This window comes from Giraffa tippelskirchi, chromosome 2 (assembly GCF_054371585.1).
Source record: "Giraffa tippelskirchi isolate mGirTip1 chromosome 2, T2T-mGirTip1v1.2.pri, whole genome shotgun sequence".
Taxonomy (NCBI): Eukaryota; Metazoa; Chordata; class Mammalia; order Artiodactyla; family Giraffidae; genus Giraffa; species Giraffa tippelskirchi.
This window is the reverse complement of record NC_137276.1, coordinates 138,044,939-138,067,890: the sequence shown is the minus strand read 5'-3', so window position 1 is coordinate 138,067,890 and position 22,952 is coordinate 138,044,939. Positions and strand designations below refer to the sequence as shown.

The 22,952-nt window shown below is 37.5% G+C and overlaps 1 long non-coding RNA gene across 1 annotated transcript in view; it reads left to right on the top strand.

The window, feature by feature from the left end:
• The window catches only part of LOC145538562 (uncharacterized), an 82,539-nt gene that overhangs the window by 247 nt on the left and 59,340 nt on the right, over window positions 1-22,952 (top strand). The window lies entirely within an intron of this gene.

Genomic DNA, 22,952 nt, shown 5'->3' with positions numbered 1-22,952 from the left:
TTTTCCTCTCAATAATCTATTTAAAAATTATTCTAGAGTAATATTTTGTTAGGAGTTTCCCAAGTGGCTCAGTAGTAAAGAATCTGCCCACCACTGCAGGAGACACAGGAAATGCAGGTTTGATCTCTGGGTCAGGAAGATGCCCTGGAGGAGGAAATGGCAACCCACTCCGGCATTCTTGCCTGAAAAATCTCATGAACAGTGGAGCCTTGTGGGTTACAGTCCACAAGGCTGAAAAGAGTTAAACACAACTGAGCGACTGAGAACAAGATTTTGTTAATTGCAGTCATTTGATACTTGCCTCAGATATTTTCATAAAGAAGATTCTCATTTTTAACAGATCCATTGGATACAGTTTTCTTCTATACATAGAGTTGCATCTTTCTTCCTGTAACATGGAGTTCTTGGGAACCATGCTAAATAAGTCTAATTTCTCCTGCTATATCCCTGTCCATTGGAGATCGTGAGGGGGCCTCATCTTAAAGATTCTCAACATAAAACATCCATAGTTACTTTCATTGTTCTTAACATGATTTGATTTTCAGATTTCTCTCCTATTCTGCTTATTTAACTTATATGCAGAGTACATCATGAGAAACACTGGGCTGGATAAAGCACAAGCTGGAATCAAGATTGCTGGGAGAAATATCAATAACCTCAGATATGCAGATGACACCACCCTTATGGCAGAAAGTGGAGAAGAACTAAAGAGCCTCTTGATGAAAGTGAAAGAGGAGAGTGAAAAAGTTGGCTTAAACATCAACATTTAGAAAAATAAGATCATGGCATCCGGTCCCATCACTTCATGGCAAATAGATGGGGAAACAGTGGAACAGTGGCAGACTTTACTTTTGGGGGCTCTAAAATCACTGCAGATGGTGATTGCAGCCATGAAATAAAAAGATGCTTACTCCTTGGAAGGAAAGTTATGACCAACCTAGACAGCACGTTAAATAGCAGAGACATTACTTTGCCAACAAAGGTCCGTCTAGTCAAGGCTATGGTTTTTCCAATAGTCATGTATGGATGTGAGAGTTGGACCATAAAGAAAGCTGAGCACCGAAGAATTGATGCTTTTGAACTGTGGTGTTGGAGAAGACTCCTGAGAGTCCTTTGGACTGCAAGGAGATCCAACCAGTCCGTCCTAAAGGAGATCAATCCTGGGTGTTCACTGGAAGGACTGATGTTGAAGCTGAAACTCCAATACTTTGGCTGATATGAAGAACTGAGTCATTTGAAAAGACCCTGATGCTGGGAAAGATTGAAGGCGGGAGGCGAAGGGGACGACAGAGGATGAGATGGTTGGATGGTATCATCGACTCAATAGACATGAGTTTGAGTAAACTCCAGGAGTTGGTGATGGACAGGGAAGCCTGGTGTGCTGCAGTCCATGGGGTTGCAAAGAGTCGGACACGACTGAGTGACTGAGCTGAACTGAACTGAACTCCTATTCTGTCATGCTTATCCAAATACCTTATGATTTGTCAATCATTTTAGAATAAGGAGCCCAGAATTAAATGAAATGCTTTGTGTGTCATTTATTTGACAAGCTCAGAGTAGAATTAGACTATCACAATCCACTGTATCTTTGCAGTTAACTAAAAGCTCCTTTCAGAAAATGTCTGTATTTGAGATTTTTTAAAACAAATAAACATCTAGAAAAAATACTGAATAAAACAATTCCTTTGGATTAAGGCACTGTCAACTGATCACCTGAAAAAGCTTTCTACAACATTAAATTGTCACCAGCTACTCAAACCTTAGCTTATATTCTTTCCAATGGGTCAGTTGATAGTTCCCTATTGAGATGAATCATAAAACATACAGTTTGAGAGAGAAAAGGGGAGTTCTGAGCCAGAATTCAGGCAGCACTTCATGGAAGTTGGGTGAGGACTAAGCTTCTAAGTCAATGAGAACATTAGGTGGGTTGGGTGGATATGAAAGAGGGATCAACCTAAGTAAGGACAACAAATGAAAGGTGGAAACATTTATAAGCATTTCAGTTCTAGGTAGCAGTTTTCTGCTAACAAAGCACTCTCCAAGGCTATCTTGAGATAGCAGCTTTTTTAAGTCTGGAGACAGGTGAGTAAAGGGTATGCAATTTCTGTACTTTGGTCTTGGATTGCCCATAACCAATGAGAATGATAAACGTAAGAAAACTCTTTACAGTGCCAGTGACTGGATGTAGCTATATTGGTCTCTACAGCCAGGCCTCACAAACTGGTATAGGACCCTCAATGTATCAGATTAGGTGATAAGTTAATATCTGACTCCACAGATCCTTATGGAGGAGAGTCAATGACCAATTGTTAACTTTCATTTTCTTTGTATGTGTGTGTGTGGGGGAGGGGGAACAGGCAAGTTTTGTGAGAAGGCTTTTTCCATAGTTACAGATGACTCCAGGGGCAGAGCCAGGAATAGACACAGTTTTTCATACATACTTAAATTTCCATCCATGCTGAGCCCTCCCAATTACAAACCGATCTGCTGTGCGCTGGCAATCTGTCCGTGTGCTAAGGGACATGCAAGCATGCCACACTTTCTGCAACGAGGTATTATAGTGTCTGCATCTGACAAAGCTTGTCTCAGCAGTAGTAGGGCTGCCAGTCTGTGGCTGAAGCTAAAGAAGGCAGGGTTTCTCACTATCTTTCTGGGTCAGATATGCTTATGCGGAGAAGTGCTTTGTCAGAATAAGTGATGAAAGTAAAACTTCTTATACCTTCTCAGATCTATCTTGGAGACACTCTCTGTAGCTGAAGGTTTCATTTAGCTTTCATAAGGTTACAATGCTTAATCTCAGTAGGGTTATCAGTTCTGTCATGTATTATAAACCCTCCAATCAAGGCAGTGGGAAACAGTGTCTCTATTTAATACCCGGAGAAATGGTGGAAGTCAGCGATTGATACCAACACAATGATGGGAAAAAGTGTCCAGAGGTGCTACTCACATAATCTCATTTTACAACATCTTGAAAATTCAATAGAAAGGACTCCACTAACAATACCATTACACACCACTGATTATTGTTCTCAAATGTTCCTAAAGCTCTGAAAACATAACCTAACAATAAAAATGTGCTATAAATACATCCCAACAATGTACTTAACTCTATTTTCCCTTTTAAAAACAAAAGCACGCAGTGTTAGTCACAAGTCATATAATTTCACTTAAGTAATTTCTTGACTAAAAGTGCGTTATCATTTCTTAAACATTGTATAAATACAAATAAATAAGCTATTCCTTGACACTGGAAAGTGTTTCCCAATAATTTAGAAAAAAGTGGGGAATGTTGCACCTTGGGTTAACTACTTAACATGTGATCTTTTTTGCAAGATACATCTTGTTTATCATGAGCTTTATGTTATTTGCAAAGGCTTTTGGGAAAAAAAAATAAAAAATTTCCTTGCAAAGAAAACACAAAACTTAAGTTTTCAAATTTCCTGCTATAAATGTGTCAGTGATTCTTGTTTTTATCTTTTGCCATTAAGACTTTTTGAATAAGTGTGTTTTTCAAAAGGGTTAAAATTGTAGGAAGTTACTGCTATATCCTGTCTAAAACACAAACAGCTGAGAAACATACATCCAAATTATGCTCCAGTTCTTTTTTTTCTTTTTTTAAATTTTTTTTTTCAAAGTATGCTCCAGTTCTTGAAAAAAGATTTTAAACTAGTTTAGAAAAATATATTTCTTGCTTCCTGTTTGTGCTTACACCATGAATGAGGGAACACAAATCTACATTATTGAGAAAAAAAGGTCAATATTATTTCCCTAAGAATATTATATTATTTTATTCTGTAATAGAAGGAACTAATAAATAAACATTTCTTTTACAAATAAATATTTTTGAATTGATAACTTACTAAAATATGTAACAATGTTAATTTTTTATTTAACAAGTTTCAATTTAAATTATTTTAATACTATTGACAACACAGAACAGTAAAGTTAAAACTATGCTTAGGATGATTTTCAAAACCACTGGAGTAGTCTGTATGCTTTAAAAAATTCATATTTATATCCACACTGATTTTTAAAGTGTCATGGAATTCCTTAAAATTTGTTGACTTTAAAGTGCAATGCAAATTAAAAATTATCAGTAATTTAAAAATGAAATCTACATATATTATTTTAATAATTCCTGAGATATTTAATAGTATTTTGTTGTATTAATTTGTTAGGAATTATTAAATATGGTGTATTATTAAAGTATTACTGGAATATTAAAATATTAAAGATATTACTAGAATATCTTTTTCATAGTTTGACTATCAAGACAAACTTCCAAAACCTGTTTTCTACTAAAAATCTGCTATATTGCTACATTAAAGTTCTTTCAAAAATGATTATTTTAGGCTATATTCTTAAATGGCCACTTTATGTATTCAATCAGATTTGTTTACCATTTTTATAAACAACATTTATTGGGGAATACAAGAAGCACCAGAAGAGAAAGTTTTCACTCCCTCAAACATAGTAAAATGATCAAACGTTTGGAGTAGAGGCAAATTATAAAAATGTGTCTTAACTGAGACGCTTTGCCCTAAGGAACCAAGCATTTGCGTTTGATGATTCTTCCATAAACCTGAGTTTATTTTAAAAAATTTATCCTTTTAATGTAAGAAAGTTGATGGAGAAAGAATTCCACTTACGAGTTTTTCCACTAGACACTATAAAACGCCATCGTAGCACCTTGCACTTTTGGCATCTGCAGTTGAACTGCGGAGTTCAACTGCAGATGCCAGATCTTATTTTGAAAAATGCTATTGTGTCTATAGGATGCAAATGATCTGGATGAAAATTCAAATCAAACAGAAAAGCCTACTTGGTCCTAGATGCTCTATTTGAGTTGAGCAGTGAGACGCCAAAACTTCAGTGGAACATAAGGAAAAGAGAGGGAAGAAGGGAAAAGGTAAGAGTAAAAGGAGAAAACTAAGAAAGCTAGGTTTGAAGACAGATTCCGTTACAGACTTCTTAGTCTAGCACGTACCTACTGAGAAGGCAATGGCAACCCACTTCAGTACTCTTGCCTGGAAAATCCCATGGACAGAGGAGCCTGGTAGGCTACAGTTCATGGGGTCGCTAAGGGTCGGACACAACTGAGTGACTTCACTTTCACTTTTCACTTTTATGCATTGGAGAAGGAAATGGCAACCCACTCCAGTGTTCTTGCTTGGAGAATCCCAGGGACGGGGGAGCCTGGTGGGCTGCTGTCTATGGGGTCGCACAGAGTCGGACACGACTGTCGCGACTTAGCAGCAGCAGCAGCAGCGGTAGTGCTGTTCCACCCATATGACGTTGCAGTTCCTCCAAATACAAGGACGACTGGTCTTTGTATGGCGAGGTACCCTGTACATGATCACCCTCATTGCAATAATCTGACTGTTAGTTGATTAATTTTTAAATTTTTCCTTTAGATAGTAAGTGTTTAATCCTTTTTCTTTGCTGACGAAATTGACTTCCATATATCAAAAAGAATACTTCTCTAAACTACGTGTTTGGATATTTTTTAAAAAGATACTAGCATAAAATGTTTTTAGCTTGAAAAATATGGGTAGGAAAGCTTTTGATAGCTCAGTCATCCTTGATGACTCATAATTTGATAAACGCTAGAGACTTTTCTGTTTCCAGATACAATTGTCATAAAGCAAAATTATTCTTTATTGTTTTCCATTATGTTTGTAGTTTCTGTACCTACATAAACTCTCATTTTACATCGGTTTATAGTAAAACCCTAATGAACGATGTGTTCATTTTGTTGAACAACAAAGTCAATCTGGAAAGTAAAAGCACCTATGGAGAACCTTTTTACATAAATAGGGAGCTCATGTGGAACTCAGTCTTACAGATTCTTCATCTTTCTAAGGAAAACGGTTCAAAACCAGAGTTAAAATCAGCAGAAAAAGAGAGTTGCAAAGTAAGAAATTCTAAATAATTCATGGCTATGCATGGAAATAATGTTTCAAAACTGGAGTCAGGAGCAGCCGCTGGGGAAATTTTTTTTTGAGAATCACAGTCAACAACAGTCATATTATTTCAGGTTAGCTCACACCATTGTGTGCATTTACAATGCAACGTTTGTATGCTTCCATTGGTTTGGGAAAGAAAATTTAGAAGTCTTAAAACACACAAACAGCAAATATAAAGAATCCTTTCTAGTTCTTGCAGACAGTATGACTCGGTAGTAAGAAACACCTTTCTACTTGTAGAATCTACACGAAAACATGATTCGATACTTTGAAAAGTAAATCCAAACTGTGAGTCTTAAGCCAGAGAGTCTCTCATTCATAAAATAGTACAAGATTAAGACAAGTTATTGTTTTCTGTTATTTCCCTTTGTTTATTTCACAAATGCCCCTCACTACTTACAAAGATTTAGGATAAAGTTCACTGGAGATGCTTGACAAATGAGTAATCACTCATTATCCAGGTAGGTCATTTATCATTCTAAAACTGAACAATGGCATAGAAGCAAATTATTTATTTTTCCTAATCTCTAAGTTAGAAATGTGAATGCAGTAACAGAAAAAGGAAAGTAATTCAAATTGTTTGAGAATAAATATTCAAGTAAAATAGGACATTCTTCAAAATCTCATTTGGAAAAGTGATAACTGATAATTATTTAAATGGGACCATTCCTCCTCAATTCATTTAAACTGATTTTTATTCCAGCTCCCTTTTCGTGGTAAGAACTATTGTTGTAGCTCCCTGGGCTGACGTAAAGATAATACTTACTAATACATTTATGGGATTTGGATATTAGATGAATCTAAATTACCCTGATGTCTCAAATAGAATAATGAACTATATTATTCATTATTTAGGAAATAACTCAGTAATATCATAACCATATATTCTGAAAATTAACTTTTATATTAATATTTTTAAGTTACTTATCCTAAATATTTTCCTTGAGTAATGGTGATGTTGATCCTGTAATTATTTGGGAAAAAGCATATTGCTCACCTTTAGTATTCAGGAAATAACTAGCTTCTTATTTCATATAACTCAGTCAAAATTTCCAAGTTTGTAAGTCAATTTTTCTTCCTACCAGAGTGTATGTTTAACCTTGTTAAGCCTGAGGCTTTAAACAGTATATTTTGAGTGTTTTTAAAGATACTGAACAGACTAAAATAATTTATATTATAGAATGCTAAATGAAATCTTTATAAATACTAGTTATCTCTAAGCAAGGTTTAGATTTCTTAATTCACATCATTAGTTACCAATCAAATATTGGTTTTATTTTGTTCTGGATCTATGATCATGCAGAATTTGAGTCAGAAGTAACCCTTTAAACGCACATCTAAAGCTGCAGTTTTCTTTCCTTTCCTTTTAATTACTAAAGGTATTGTTCCTGCTTTTTCTTGTTACTAGTTCTGATGCCCAAAAGGAACCTCCCGTGCAGTACATTCAAGTCAAAAGCTGAACATCTGATCTGCTCTGTGACTTCCCTTAATCAGCTGTCCCATAACAGTACAATTTAAAACAACGCCACCCCCCACTGCCCCATGCAAGTAGTTCACATTAAAGCCGTCATATACCACGTGGCTTGGCAGTTGGAACGTGGTGAGCTGGGGGATATGGAATTTGATCCTGATTTCATTGAGCACTTTGCTTTCCCATCTTGACCATCTTATTATTGGCTGCATCTGTTAGCCTATTTGGATAAAATGAGTGTGACACAAATGCACTACCTTTACATCTCTCTCCTTTCTAAAAAAAAAAAAACCCAGGTCCAGATTGTCTGAAGTCCTAGCGATTTTCCCTCAGCTCTCTCTTTGGCAGTTTATTAAGAAAGTGTGACATGAATGGGCTCTAGAGATGCTGGATCTCATATGTTTACTTTATGAGAAAACTCACTTCCATTTGCATAGAGCTCAGGAAGAGCAAGGAGGTTTCGTCCCCTTAACTAGCTTTCATGTCTCTGCAGCCGCTACTCAGTGCCCTCTGTGGCGAGGCCTCAGGCAGGCTCAGAGAGAAAGTATGCTGTGATCAAAATGGAGATGTCAGCTCTTGGTTTTGCAAAAGTAAAAAGTCCACCACATAGATAAAGCTGCAAAGATCACAAATGACCAGCCGTGCTTTGCCAAAAATCAGAAAATGATTTTGAGTTATTTATATGCTAACTTCACCTTAATCTCTACCTTGGTCTGAGAAAAAGAAATATGCAAAAATAGACAATGTGAAAATACAAATATAAATTTTTTAAATGAATGTTAATTTTCCTATTAGCACTTTAAAAAAAAAAAAAGGTTGTCAACTGGTGATGACCTTAGTTTGGACTCAGCTCTGCAGTGAGCATGTTTGGAGGCTACAGGTGTCTATAGACAGAAGAGTGAGGGTAGGGTGGCATACTATAAAAATGGTTACTCCATCAAAACTTAGGTTTCAAAAAGAACATCTATTTGTCTAAAACAAATGTGAAAGCATTTCAAGGAAGCATCTAAATATTCTAAAGCTAATTAGGATTGGCCACTTTAATCTATGATATTGAAGACTTTCTTGACTTTATTTTTTTTCTAGTTAGGATTCAAACAGGGCAACAATCGATTGTCTTGGTCTCAGAAATAGACTTACTTTTCTTCCCTAAGGTAAAGAACAAATAATTCAAATATTCTGATTATATTTAATGGTTAGATAACTTTCCATTCCAGGTCTGATTAGCCTTAAACTGTTGTATTTCTTTTTCCTTAAGGCGTAGCTAATGAATAGTCATTATAAGTTTTAAAAATTATTATATCTGTTTCCACTTGTGCTCTGAAGCAAAAAAATAAAAAAGGCCATTCTTTCCCACTAGGGAAGATGTAAATTTTGAAGTGTATTTTTATGAAGTCTCTCACAAGTCTATGGTCACTATTTCTCATCAATGGCATACATATAGATACAACAAGCCACAAATGTGTCTGATTATTGGGCCATCAATTTCACTCTTACCAACTAAAGTAGTTTGACTTTATTATTTACATGATTCTTAAAATATGCAGGCCACTGACCACACAAATAAACATGTGCTTTTGGATCGGTAGAAAGCTTGGTGTTTATGAACAGAGTTCTTTGTATTTTTAACAATATCTGGCACATTTAAGCAAAACTCTGTACTGAAACATGGAGCCTGGATAATTGCGTGCCTCATGATCTGTGCTGGGCAGGGGCCCCAACCTCTGCTCTTTAAGCAGACAGGAGTACAGAAATCTGTTATTGCAGTTTGACGTTTTCTTTGCATGATTAGGTCAGTTGGTAAATCTCCACTTTGCAGTTCTTAGAAGCCCAGATTTCCTGTTACAAAGCAATGTGGTTCTGATTACAGCCTTACTGAAGCCCAGACATAGTACCTATGTTCTGCTAGCAGCTCTACTTCTCATTTTTCCATGTTAACACCAGCAGCTTATTGACCCGACTTTCTTCTTCTTGGCTTGCAATGGTTGGGGAGATTGGCAATCCAAGGGGTCATCTTTAGGGAGGTGAACACAGAGTATTATCCATATGATCAGTTCTGGTAAAAATGCTCTTTTAAGTTTGAAGAGAAAATCAAAATGAATCAAACACAAAGAGAAACTGATTTTCTAGTGCAGAGCTCTGGTTTCATCTGCTTTAATTCTGTCACCACCAAGTTCATTTGGTGAGACCATTATTATTATATTTCAAAGGACCATTGTTAAAGACTTCTAGGTGTACCATAAAAAGTCCTAGTCCTACCTAATTATACATGGCGAATCTGGTTGATGGCACAATCTTTTTATTATAAAGATGAATTATACAGCTTCTTATATAAATCAATGTAAGCTTCTTTATATGCCTATATAAACCTGAAAGCCCACTGGTAAAGCTTCCTAACTTGTCTCCTTCTTTTCATTCGTACTCTCCTATAATCCATTCCTCACAGAGGAGTCTGAATTTTCTTTAAAAAATGAATACAGGTTAAGATCTTTTCTTTCTCCTGTTAAAATCCTCCAATGACTTTTCATTACATGCTGATCCAAACTTTTTTTGTGACATCAAAAAGTTGCCATAATCTAGGCTGTGTCATTTTCCTGACTTCAGTTGCTACCACTTTCTCTTTGTGCACTGTATTTTCTTCACAATGACTTTATTCCTGGCTCTAACTTGAAGACTTTCAACTGGTTGTTCCCTCTTTTTGAAATACTCTTTTTCTGTCTCATCACAGTACTGATTTCTCAGCCATCCTTTGGATCTCAACTTACTCATCATGTCACCAACTCAAACAACTCTTCTCAGAGTCACCCTATCTAAAGCACAGCTACTATGGAGAACAGTTTGGAGATTCCTTTAAAAACTAAAAATTAAACTAGCAATCCCATTATTGGGCATATACCCTGAGAAAACCATACTTCACAGAGACCCATATACCCCAATGTTCATTGCAGCACTATTTACAATAGCTAGAATACGGAAGCAACCTAGATGTCTATTGACAGATGAATGGATAAAGAAGCTGTGGTACATTTATACAATGGAATATTACTCAGCCATAAAAAAGAATGAATGTGAGTCAGTTTTAATGAGATGGATGAACCTAGAGCCTGTTCTACAGAATAAAGTGAGTCAGAAAAAGAAGAGAAAATGCCATAAATTAATGCATATGTATGAAATCTAGAAAAATGGTACTAACGAACCTATTTTCAGGGCAAGAATACAGAGGCAGCTGTAGAGAATGGGCTTGTGGACACAAGGGAAGGAGAGGCTGGGACTAATTGAGAGAGCAGCATTGACATATATACAAACTACCATGTGTAAAATGGATAGCAAGTGGGAAGCTGCTGTATAACACAGGGAGCCCAGATTGGCATCCTGTGGTGACCTAGGGGGTGGAATGTGGGGGTGGGGTGTGAGGGGGGAGGGAGGGTGGGGATATACATATATATGCACTTACGACTGTTGTACAGTAGAAACCAACACAGCATGGTAACACAATCATCCTCCAATTAAAAAAAAATTAACTAAAAAAAAAAAGAATCCTCCTAGGGTTTCTCCTTTAACTACCTTATTTCTTTCAGAATACTCATTATTCTCTAGTATTTTCTAGCTATTTCATTGGCTTATCTGTTTATTTTTTTTGTCTCCCTATACAGCAATATGTGCTTCATGAAAAGGGGGACTTTATCTTATTTTTGGTGGGTCATTGCCTGGTCTGGAATGGTCACTGGATGTTCTTTTTTGTTGGGTGGATGGTTGAATGACCAAATCATTAAATTTATTAATAGTTAAGCCCACTAGCCAGAAAAAGTCCAGGACTGGTCTTAATCTACTACAGCTACGTGAGGGCCCATTAATTTTCATTCCCTAGATTCTACAGTTACCTTAATTCTTGCCAGAGCCCTACATTCATTTAGTTTCTATTAGTACCTAGAGAGAGAATCCAACACAGGCTAGGTACTTCATGAATGTTAGTGCAATTGGAATCTGATATTTTATTTTAATTAAGTTGAGCAACCTCATACTTGCTGTATAACATATTAACTCTACTAAAAAAGCCAAGTTTCAAAAAGTTGAGTGATAACATTCCCCCTGTTTTAATGTCAGTGAAGTACCTTGTCATGATCTCCAACGTATAAAGGCTAAGCAAGCTGAGAGATAAAAAGACTAGCTGGAGTTTTTATGGGAATATTTTTCAAAGAGGTTTTATATTGCTGTATTACTGTATCTGCTCACATAGAATTTCTTTAAGGAAGTAGACTTACATCCCCTTTTCCAGAAAAGATTAATGTTAGGTGACTCACCCTAACTTGGTGAGCTGATAGGAAAGGAAGTACCCACGTTTCTAATCCCCGACCCCACCCACAGCCCTTCCCTTCATCTCCTATGTCTCTGCCTTGCTGCCCATTCACTGTTTGAATGTCTTTGCTGTTTGGTTCCCTTCAGATTTGTTTTAAAGTTCAAACTTATTTTCTTGTTTTTAACATATTGTTTAAAAGCATGCATAAACAGAAAGCCTGGGCGTGGAAAGAGAACAGTGTTCAGGGAATAGGAAAGAAAAGGGATAGGGAGAGACTGGTAAGAATCAGCAGATTCTCTGAAGTTCAAAAAACGTCTTTACCTAAGAAGGTAATGGTCAGGGCATGGTGAAGTAATTCCTTTTCAAAGGTAGCCAGAAGGGAGACTGGAAATGACTAGTGCATTTACTCATCACTGATGGCAAAGCTGTCCGCATTGTGTAGCCCAAACGTCAATGTCCTGCTGCTAAGTCATCCCGTGAACCACAGAGTGGAGGGTATTTAAAAGCACTGGCTATTGACACAGTTTGATTGGCAGCTAGAGACATTTTCAGATGTGATGGATAAAACAGAGGCACTTTCTTTTCTGATTTTACATTGCCATGCTACATTCTTTAGATTTTTCTAAGAAGGATAAAATACATTTTTAAGAGAGGTGGAGTTGTAACTGACCAACGAGGGTGACAACAAAACCTGTTCTGATTTTGTAAACGGAAACCATAAAGTACAACAAGTGGGCAGTTATCTCAGGGTGAGTCAGACCATTGGTGGTAAGTTGAGGAAGGGGACTCTGAACGGGCACACTGGGCTTTGCCTTGTACCCACCCTCACAGCCCAACTCTCAATTTCTACAAGTAAAGGCAGGGAATAAATTATAAAACTTTGAAAGGCATCTCAGACTTTCTTGTGTTTCTTTTTTTTTTTAATCTGGAAGAGTTCAGGGCAGGGGTAGAAGGAAAATGAGCTTTAAATGGTTGAGGAAACGTGTTGAAGAAAAAAGTGAGCAATTAGGAAAAAAGGCTTCCTTCATGTTAAAAAAAAAAAAAATGCAAAATTGTGGTTCCTAAAGAGTGTAGGGGTGCTTCTCCTTCCACTACACCATTCAGCCTCACAGGTGATAAACTGAGCCTCTTCGAGCCTGTGTGCCATCTTAAATTGAGGCTAATACTTATCTTGCAGCTTGTCATGAGGTCAAATCTAGTACTAGGTTCATAGCAGATAGTCAGTAGTTGATAATTTTAGAAATCAAAAGATAATTTGAACTGGGAGGAAAATGAAGAATTGCCAGTGGTTTATATTAGGAAACCTAGTATTCCTTTCCAAATCTGCAGTAAGTGGAAAGTTATATCAGAGATCTTCAGCTACATAGAAGCCAAATTCAGTAAAATCCCTTTCAAAATTTATCTTAATTGTGGGTTGAATATGGGTTTCAAAATCAATGAGAATGTGATCATTTAGAACATCCAGAAAAAAATGAAATAGGTTGGATGTCAGGTCACTGACATGTTTGTGGGTGAAAGGGGTAAGGAAGATTGTGTGTTTACAAATTTTATAAGTAACATATAATTGATTAAAAACAAACACAAATGCAGAAAAAAGACAGAAATCTGAGCCCATTACCCACAGATAATTGTTATTTGGTGTAAATCATCCAGACATTCTTTATGTAGTCATTCACAATTACTTCTTATGTGAAATCACACCCTGTTGTTTTCAATCTTATTTTAATTTAAAATATACCAATAGTTTTCAATATCAATAAATATATATTTGCAGTATTTTTAATGATTTGCATAATAGTCTCTTTGTGTGGCTATACCTTAATTTATTTAATCAATTCTCCTTCTGAGACTATTTAAGTTTTTATTTTCCCAATTCTTTTTACTATTATACCCTATGCTTGTATTTGCTTGAATGTTTCTATAGACTTAATTCCTTTCAGCCGAATTGCTAGGTTAGAGAAAATTCAATTTTGTTTTTTTTTTAGTTTTTGATATATATTTCCAAACTGCCCTCAGGAAAGTTATTCCAACAAATGCCCCGGTGTTTATCAGTGGTTGTTCTCTCTCGCTAACACTGGACATTACAATTCTTTTAAACCTATGCTTATCTAATAATAAAAAGGTACCCCATTTTAATTTATATTCCTTTGTTCACTGTTAAGCATGGATCATGGTTTATTGACTAGCTGAGAGTCTGCTTTTTGTGAATTGCCCATTCCTGTCCTTTGTCTGTTCTTCCACTGGCTCTTAATCTGTTTCAGAGACTGATTCTTAACAGCCTCTTGTATATTGGGGCTATTGTTGGTCATTTTGCAAAATTTAATTTTTAAATTTATTTTGTGAATTCACAATATTCAAAATTCCAAGTAAAAGGTGGCAAAGTTTGTATGTGCAGAAAAGGACAGGGCACATACAGAAAAAGGGACAGGCCTTGGGCAGACATCCACCGTCTCTCTAGATATTATTTAAAATAGTAGCTAAATTACAACATGAGGAAACAGGATCACATGTAAAATTACAGTTCCTCATAGCTAATGTTTTAAAGGGATGGTCATGTTCTAGAACAGGATGCTGAGATCTCCTTCTGAGGGACTTTGTAAATGAGTTACGTACCTTTCTGTCAGGCTTGAATAATCCGAAGGGATGGGCTGGATGACTGCTCAAGAGGTCCCTTTGCCCAGAGTGATTATTGTCTTCTATTTCCACACTTGAACTTGAGGTTAAGAAAAGCCCTAGCTCAAAGTTCTTTTCAGTAAATTTCAGCATATGGTATTTATATTGTCCTTCCTAAAGGGTTTTAAAAAATTAAGAAATTCTAAACTGTATTTCTGAGCTTAAGAACAAATAGAAATAGGTCTGTCTTTCGATTCTCCCTAATAGCAGAGCGCATACACAGAGAGTGTGACCATGAGTCATCTTCGTAAGCTTTAATTTCTTACTGCTCTCTTGTGGCCACTCAAATGAACTGTCCAGATGCCTTTTTTGAAAATCAGATCTTATAATATTAACAGGAAAACTTTTTTCAACCAGAGTCATCACATTTAGTTTGTGTAGTAAATTTAGTGTCTCTGACATTTGAACATCAAGGCTAACAAAATAATTTTTTAATTTTTTTATGAGGTACTTACAGCAATGGGGTTGAATAGGAAAAAGCCTTGTTTCTTCTAGTGTTTTTAGTAAAACTAACCACATTGTTATTCATCTATGAAGTCATCAAAAGGCTGAAGTTTGAAATAGTTCTGGCCATTCTGATGGTAAAATAATGCAGTTCCCATCTTGTTCCCTTATTGGGATTTTGGGAATATCAGTAGGGTCTAAGATTAACCATCATAATATAAAACAGTTTCTTTTTAGGGAAAACCAATTCAAATACTGCCTATGCATTATAGCACAAATAAGATAAAACTAAGAAAATCATTCTGGTACACCTGTGTCATGTTATACTGCCCATGAGTAGATGGGACCTAGGAACTGAAGTCTCAGCAGTCTTAGAAGTCAGAATAGATTGAAATGCTTTATTCTCCCAAGCCTGAGTGTCAGTCATGCAAATTATAATGTTGTCTAACAAACCTCTTATTCATTTGACTTCAATTCTTATAAACACAGCTTTTCAAAGTGTGAAGTGAAAATGTTAGTTGCTCAGTTGTGTCCAATTCTTTGCCACCCCCTGGACTATAACCCACCAGGCTCCTAGGTCCATGGGATTCTTCAGGCAAGAATACTGGAGTGGATTGCCATTCCCTCCTCCAGAGGATCTTCCCTACCCGGGGATCGAACTGGGGTCTCCTTGATGACAGGCAGATTCTTTGCTGTCTGAGCTACAGGGAAGTCCTTTAATTAGCATATATACGGGTTTTTTTTTTTTTTTTTTCCGTTCCCTCTTCCATAAAATGAAGTCAATGCATTCCAGGCATTAAACTATAGAGACAGAATTGAGCTCAGATTGTCCAGGGTTAAGTTACTCTATAAGATCTATATTGGAGCATTCAGTAGTAACCACCATTACCCAAGGCATGGCTTCAGGGAGTTTACAGTCTAATCTTTGAGATAGACATAAGCCCTAAAGGAATGTGGAGATACAACTATGATAAATACTAGGAAGAAAAGGAATATGAGGAGCTTATCTGGCCAGGAAGGTTGGATGAGGCTTTTCTGATGATGTAATGATACTGCCAAGATGTCAAGATGCAAAGGAGCTGATGAGGCAAAGAGGAGAGAAAGACTAGAAGGACCAGGGTGCAAAGGTCCTACTGTGAAAGAGAACAAGGAACTTTTAATGAAATGAAACAGTGGTCAGTGAGTTGGTAATAATAGAGCAAGAGGAAGTGTGAGAAGATTTAAAGCTGTGGAGACATGGTTTTTCAAGCTCAGTCAAGGAGTCAGTTTATCTTTATTATAAAAGTGTAAGAAAGACAAAGGTGTTCTTGAAGCAGATAAGGATAAGATCTCCTTGTGTCTGAAAAGATCATTCTTCTTGATGTGTGGGGTCAGAGTGATGAGAAGAGGGCACTTTGAGAGGTATTGCACTACTCCAGGTAAAAGATTACAGTAGTAAAAGGATATGGGAGATATACTTTTCAGGGCTTAATAAGTACATGGGATACTGGAATTGAAGGTGACAGAAGTATTCTGGATTATTCCTTGAATTCTAGCTTACATAACACATTGACTGCTGGTTGTATTTACTAAGAGGAATACCAGAAGGTGACAAGTTGGGGGGAGAAAGATTGGGTTTAAGTTGTATGTGAGATATATAAATAAAAATATTAAAAGGAAAGATTGATATGTCAGATAGGAATTCAGGGGAAGAGTCTGTCATGAAACACTATATTTGCATGAACTTGGTATTCTAATGTGTGACTTTTATGAGTTTCTGAGGGCTAGAAAAATGATACAAATAATCTACCTTGTAAAAAAAAAATAGGAGAATTTAAAAAAAGGAGGGAGAGAGAGAGGGAAACAGTCTGCAAAGGAGAGTGAGAAAAATTATTGGAGAGGATGTGAGAACATGGTACCACAGAGGTCATTGGAAGATTGGGATTAAAGAAGATAAAAATGATTACCATGCTGAGCAGCTTAGGTAGTAATAACAGCCGACAGTTGAAGCATTTACTATGTGTCAGACATTTTCTCAGGGCTTTGCATGCATTAATTCCTTGAATCCTTCTACCTGTACTATGATGCAGATACTATCATCATCCTCATTTTGTGAGTGAAGAAAGTGAACCATGGAGAGGTTAAGGTTAAGTAATTTGCCTGAGATGACACAATGGGTAAATAAAGGTGTTAGGGTTCAAAACAAGGCAGTCTGACTGTAGAGTTCTATGTTTTGTTCACCACTGCCGTCGTTCTGCCTCTTAAAGAGAGAGAAAAATGTGTTTGACTGGAGTGACATGAAGGTCCATCATGATCTTATCACAGACTTCGAATGGAAGGACAGGGCCAGGCCAACAGCCACACTCAGGTGAATTGCAGAGTGAGAGGTCCTGGGGAGAGGAAGAAGTGAATATGCTGCATTTAGACACAGCTAGAAGAGCAGCCATCCAGAATCATGGTGTTGAGAAATCTAGTGTTAATCGTCTTAAGATAGTGTCATGCAATTGGACTTTTTGAGGTCAGGCAACTATGGAAGAGTCCAAAGATTCGGATTATCTCTAGATGGATTTCAGGAAGGGATTCTGAAATGCATCAAGCTCTTAAGTTTTGTTTTCGAGTGAGGCAAAATCATTGGGTTGACTCTGATATTAAATCTCCAAGTTTAAAAACTATTTTATTCATCTGATTACCAGTCCTATTCCCAAACTCACACTATTTCCAGTGCTTTACAGGGAGTGGGGAGCAATAGGATTCTGTGGAAATTCACTCTGAAGTTAGAGGGCATGAGTGTTTACCCTGCTCTCTACTGGCTGTGACTTTAGACAAACCCAAATTTCCTGGTTCTTCTGCTGCAAAAGAGGAAAAAAACAGTCTCCTTTCAGTATTTCTGGTAGGGTTAAGAATCAAAATACTTTGTTAACTACACAATTGTATACAAACGTTAGGAGCTAATAAGCTGTTGTTGGAAAAAAGGAAAGGAAGGAAAGAAGGAGTGAATGACCCTGGTCTGAGAGTTTCATTAGACAAGAAGAAATAAAAATCTATTAAAAATGTGGCCACATAGTAACATGTTCAATGACTTTTTTTGGTGGATTAATTGATTTTTTTTTTCTCCCATTTGGGAAGGGCTAGAAACTGCAGCATACATCTAGTGAGGTCAGATAAGGATCACCCTGACCTTTGCCCCTGACCACAATTTACATGAGCATGTTGGCAACAGAGGGGGAGTTTCACATAAGCGGTAGTGATAGAACAGGCATTTCACATAAATATTTGTTGATTGATTGATTGAACTGGGCATATCATCAACACTGCAGTGCAAAACATTTGGACAAGTGATCTTGAGAGATTTGAGAGGAATAGGCTTGCCAGCACTTGGGCAGGCAGACATTTCCTGAATAGTCACACTGCAACGCCCCTGATGAATTGCCCACCAGTGCCAATTAAGTGTAGTTGTAGTTAAACCTTCAGGGTGGTAGAAAATGATCTTTAGGACAGCTTCAGATTCACTAGGGAGTAGCCAGTTCTACAATGCTATGGTTTCACTCATAATTTGAGCAAGAGGTGGTGGAAGATGAAAGACAGCTGATTGATATCTGCACGAACTCTAGATTCTTCCTCAGGGGCAAGTCTGAGAATGTTTAAATTTTTAGAAAGAATGAGACTCTTGGCTCTTTCAGACATTACACAATGTCCTCTGACACTTTTTCTTCAGGTTTTAAAAAAATATCCCTTTTTTAAAGTATTGACTTTTCCAATGAACAAAACAAGTGCACAAGCATAGCAAAAACAGTGAACACAGCAAATGAACCAAAGAGAAGAATAATGCAGTTAAGAAAGACTGCCTTTCTGTGTTAGGATTTACAGGACCTGAGAGTGTTAATGTGAAATTTATAAAACTATCTAAGATTTTCTTCATCACACCTCCTGAGTAGTCATCATTTCATGGACTCTTCATTCTAGAACATACCCAGCTTTCTCTGACCTTGCTCCAATATCTCCAAGTGCAAAACTACGGGGATGCTTAGTAGGATACAGCAGTAGGACACTCAAGGTAAAATGTGGGTTTTCTACGCAGTTGTTGACAGAAGTAGCTCAGAAGATGGCTGTCACTTTTTTTCTTTCTCTTAGGTATGCGTATGCTGTGTTAGCAAGGGCCCTTGAGAGAGTCACTTTTTGGAGCTTGGTGCCTTCAGTTCAGTTCAGTTCAATTGCTCAGTTGTGTCCGACTCTTTGCGACCCCGTGAACTGCAGCACACCAGGCCTCTCTGTCCATCACCAACTCCTGGAGTCTACCCAAACCCATGTCCATCGAGTCGACGATGCCATCCAACCATCTCATCCTCTGTTGTCCCCTTCTCCTCCTGTCCCCAATGCCACCCAGCATTAGGGTCTTTTCCAATCAGTCAACTCTTCACATGAGGTGGCCAAAATATTGGAGTTTCAGCTTTGACATCAGTCCTTCCAATGAACACCCAGGATTGATCTCCTTTAGGATAGATTGATTGGATCTTCTTTCAGTCCAAGGGACTCTCAAGAGTCTTTTCCAACACCACAGTTCAAAAGCATCAATTCTGCGGTGCTCAGCTTTCTTCACCGTCCAGCTCTCACATCCATACATGACCACTGGAAAAACCATAGCCTTGACTAGACGGACTTTTGTTGGCAAAGTAATGTCTCTGCTTTTAAATATGCTATCTAGGTTGGTCATAACCTTCCTTCCAAGGAGTAAGCGTCTTTTAATTTCATGGCTGCAATCACCATCTGCAGTGATTTTGGAGCCCAAAAAAATAAAGTCTGACACTGTTTCCACTGTTTCCCCATCTATTCCCCATGAAGTGATGGAACCAGATGCCATGATCTTAGTTTTCTGAAAGTTGAGTTTTAAGCCAACATTTTCACTCTCCTCTTTCACTTTCATCAAGAGGCTCTTTAGTTCTTCTTCACTTTCTGCCATAAGGGTGGTGTCATCTGCATATCTGAGGTTATTGATATTTCTCCTGGCAACCTTGATTCCAGCTTGTGTTTCTTCCAGCCCAGCGTTTCTCACGATGTACTCTGCATATAAGTTAAATAAGCAGGGTGACAATATACAGCCTTGACGTACTCCTTTTCCTATTTGGAACCAGTCTGTTGTTCCATGTCCAGTTCTAACTGTTGCTTCCTGACCTGCATACAGGTTTCTCAAGAGACAGGTCAGATGGTCTGGTATTCCCATCTCTTTCAGGATTTTCCACAGTTTATTGTGATCCACACAGTCAAAGGCTTTGGCATAGTCAATAAAGCAGAAATAGATGTTTTTCTGGAACTCTGTTGCTTTTTTGATGATCCAGCGGATGTGGGCAATTTGATCTCTGGTTCCTCTGCCTTTTCTAAAACCAGCTTGAACATCTACTCCATGCAAATTCCAATTGGCAATTTGGATATAGATTGTCCACTAAGTTAATTTAAGTCTGGAAGTCTGAAATTAATAGCAGGATGCTGCAATATAGCACCAAGTGAATGTAGCACTAGATGTTATATTTGAAATAGAACAATGTGATCAGTTTTAGAAATAACATTTTAAAAGATTAGTTTCTTACTAGTGTATGGGCAGTCAGTCTCCTAAATGTCCTTGCAAAAAATTCACAATTGTACCTTGTTAGCTCCAAGATGACAGCATCTGCACTTCTTGTAAGTAAGTAACAGATGCTTACTGGTCCAGATTCTGGTGGCTCTGACAGTAAAGAATCTGCCTGCAATGCAGGAGACCCAGTTTCGATCCCTGGATAGGGAAGATCCCCTAGAGAAGGGAATGGGTACCCACTTCAGTATTCTTGCCTGGAGAATTCTGTGGAGAGAGGAGCCTGGTGGGCTATAGTCCATGGGGTCACAAAGAGTCGGAGACAACTGAACAGCTAACACTTGACTTTCACCTGGAGCTTATATCTGTTTAAACCCACTGGCGAAATTGCTACTTCTCCCTAACTGCAGGAGTTAAATGCAGATCCTTCAAACCCACAGGCTTTCAGAAGACAGCTCCATCCTCCTCTTTTAGCAACAACACCTGCCTTTCCTTAGCTTACAGAATTTTCCTTCTGCCCTCTCCTAGTGTGGCAGTATTTAATTTAGCTTGCTACTGTTTGACTCATACCTGATGATTCTGTATACTCTGTATAAAATTTGCATGAATTTATGTGGAAGAGAAAGCTACATTTCAATTTTTAAAGCCAGACAACTAAGTGATGTACCATATGCTTATCCAACTGTCATGGTCAGTTTTACATAGTCGGTGTCATTTCTTTCCCACTCCTGAAAATATCAGCATGAAAAATGGTAAGAAAGTGGTAAGAAGGATGTTATAATAGAGATGACAGTGAATCTGCTTCAATTGAAAAAGAAGCCAACTTGTAAGCACTGGTATTTTGATATTAGAAATCACCAGTGACCCACTTCACAATTGATTGTCACCATGGTAATCTTGTTTCCTAAGACAAGTGCCCCAAGGAGAGTCCAGACTTCCCTGGTGGTCCAGTGGTTAAGAAATTGCTTGTCAATGCATGAGGCGTGGGTTTGATCCCTGGTCTTGGAAGAGTCTACATGCCACAGAGCAACTAAGCTCGTGAGTCACAACTATGGAGCCTGAGCTCTAGAGACTATAAACCTCAGCCACTGAAACTGAAGTACCCTAGAGCCCATGATCGGTAACAAGAGAACTGATCTCAAAGGAGAAGTCCATGCACAACTAGAGAGTAGCCCCCTCTCGCCGCCACTAGAGAAAGCCCGTGCAGCATTTAATTAAAACCCAGCACAGTCAAAAATTAAATAAATAAATAATTTTTAAAAAAGAATGAAAAGCCAGACCAGCTAATGGATTCATGTCTCTGTGCTTACATCCTCCTCATACCGCTCATCTAGAAAGCCTCAAAGAACTGGATTGAGGGGCTAAGGCTAGAGCTCTGAGCATGTGGACTGTATAAGAAGTCAGACAAGGGAAGGAGACCAAAGTCAGGCAGACCTTCACATTTCTGTATCTGTGCTGACATCATTCATTCCACTCTCAACATGCTACTAGATTATTTTTCTACATAAAAATGTGTTTCAGTAGATAACATTAATCTGTTCATTCTAAGTGTAATTGTGTCAAGAACTTTTACTTTCCACTAATAATTTTTGTGGTACTTTTATTCTCATTCCAACCTATTCATATATCTAAATATTAAGTGAGTATTTAATAAATACTTATTGAGCATTTATTACATTCTAAACTCTAATCTGCAGATACAACAATGAGCAAATAACTTGTTATCACCGAGTTTACATTCTTATTGGGAAAATAGGTAATCAATCAAATGCAATTATAACGAAGGTTTACAAGTGCTATAGAGGACAAGCACCAGGGGCAATTACCAAAAAGTACCTAATCCCACGTGCAAGAGAGAGTCCCCTGACTTCCTAGAAGGCATGAGAACTCAGTTGCTGTCTCAGGGATGACTAGGATTTAGTCAGGCAAAAAGATCAAGTTTAAGGAAGCGAGTTCCAGTCAAATGGAATGTCATGTGCAAAGGCTTCAAGACAAGGGAGAGATGGCGCATGTGAGGAAGCAATTACCTACGTCTGGGGTTAAGAGTTCAGGATGAGAAGGGGCAAGAATAGGTAGAAATAAGAAAATGTAAGATCTCTAAGCCATTTTAAGAATTTGGACTTCAAAAGTAAATGGAAGCATTAAAAAGTTGCATATATGGTAAGATTAGATTTGCAGTTTAGAAAGAGCACTTGGATATTAATGTAGAGGATACAGGAATCCCTTGCTACCCACATGATCTTTAGTGTAGCTTACTGTATCTCAGTTCAGGAGTGAGAAGATTCACATTAATTTTCACATAAATCCCTCAATCTCCAAATGTTGTTAATCACTATGCCAAATAGAGTTAGAATTTAATGTCCTTCTTTTTCCAGATTCTTGCTATCCAAACTGGGGAATCAAATAGATGAAGGAAATGAAGAATATTTGTAAATTTAAGTGGGCAAAAATAGAGAATGGAGACTTAATCAAAGTCATAAGTTGACAGTGACTTGAGGATTTAAGAGATATTTAGAATAGGCCATCAATAGGCCATAGTGATAGATTCGCTATAGAAAG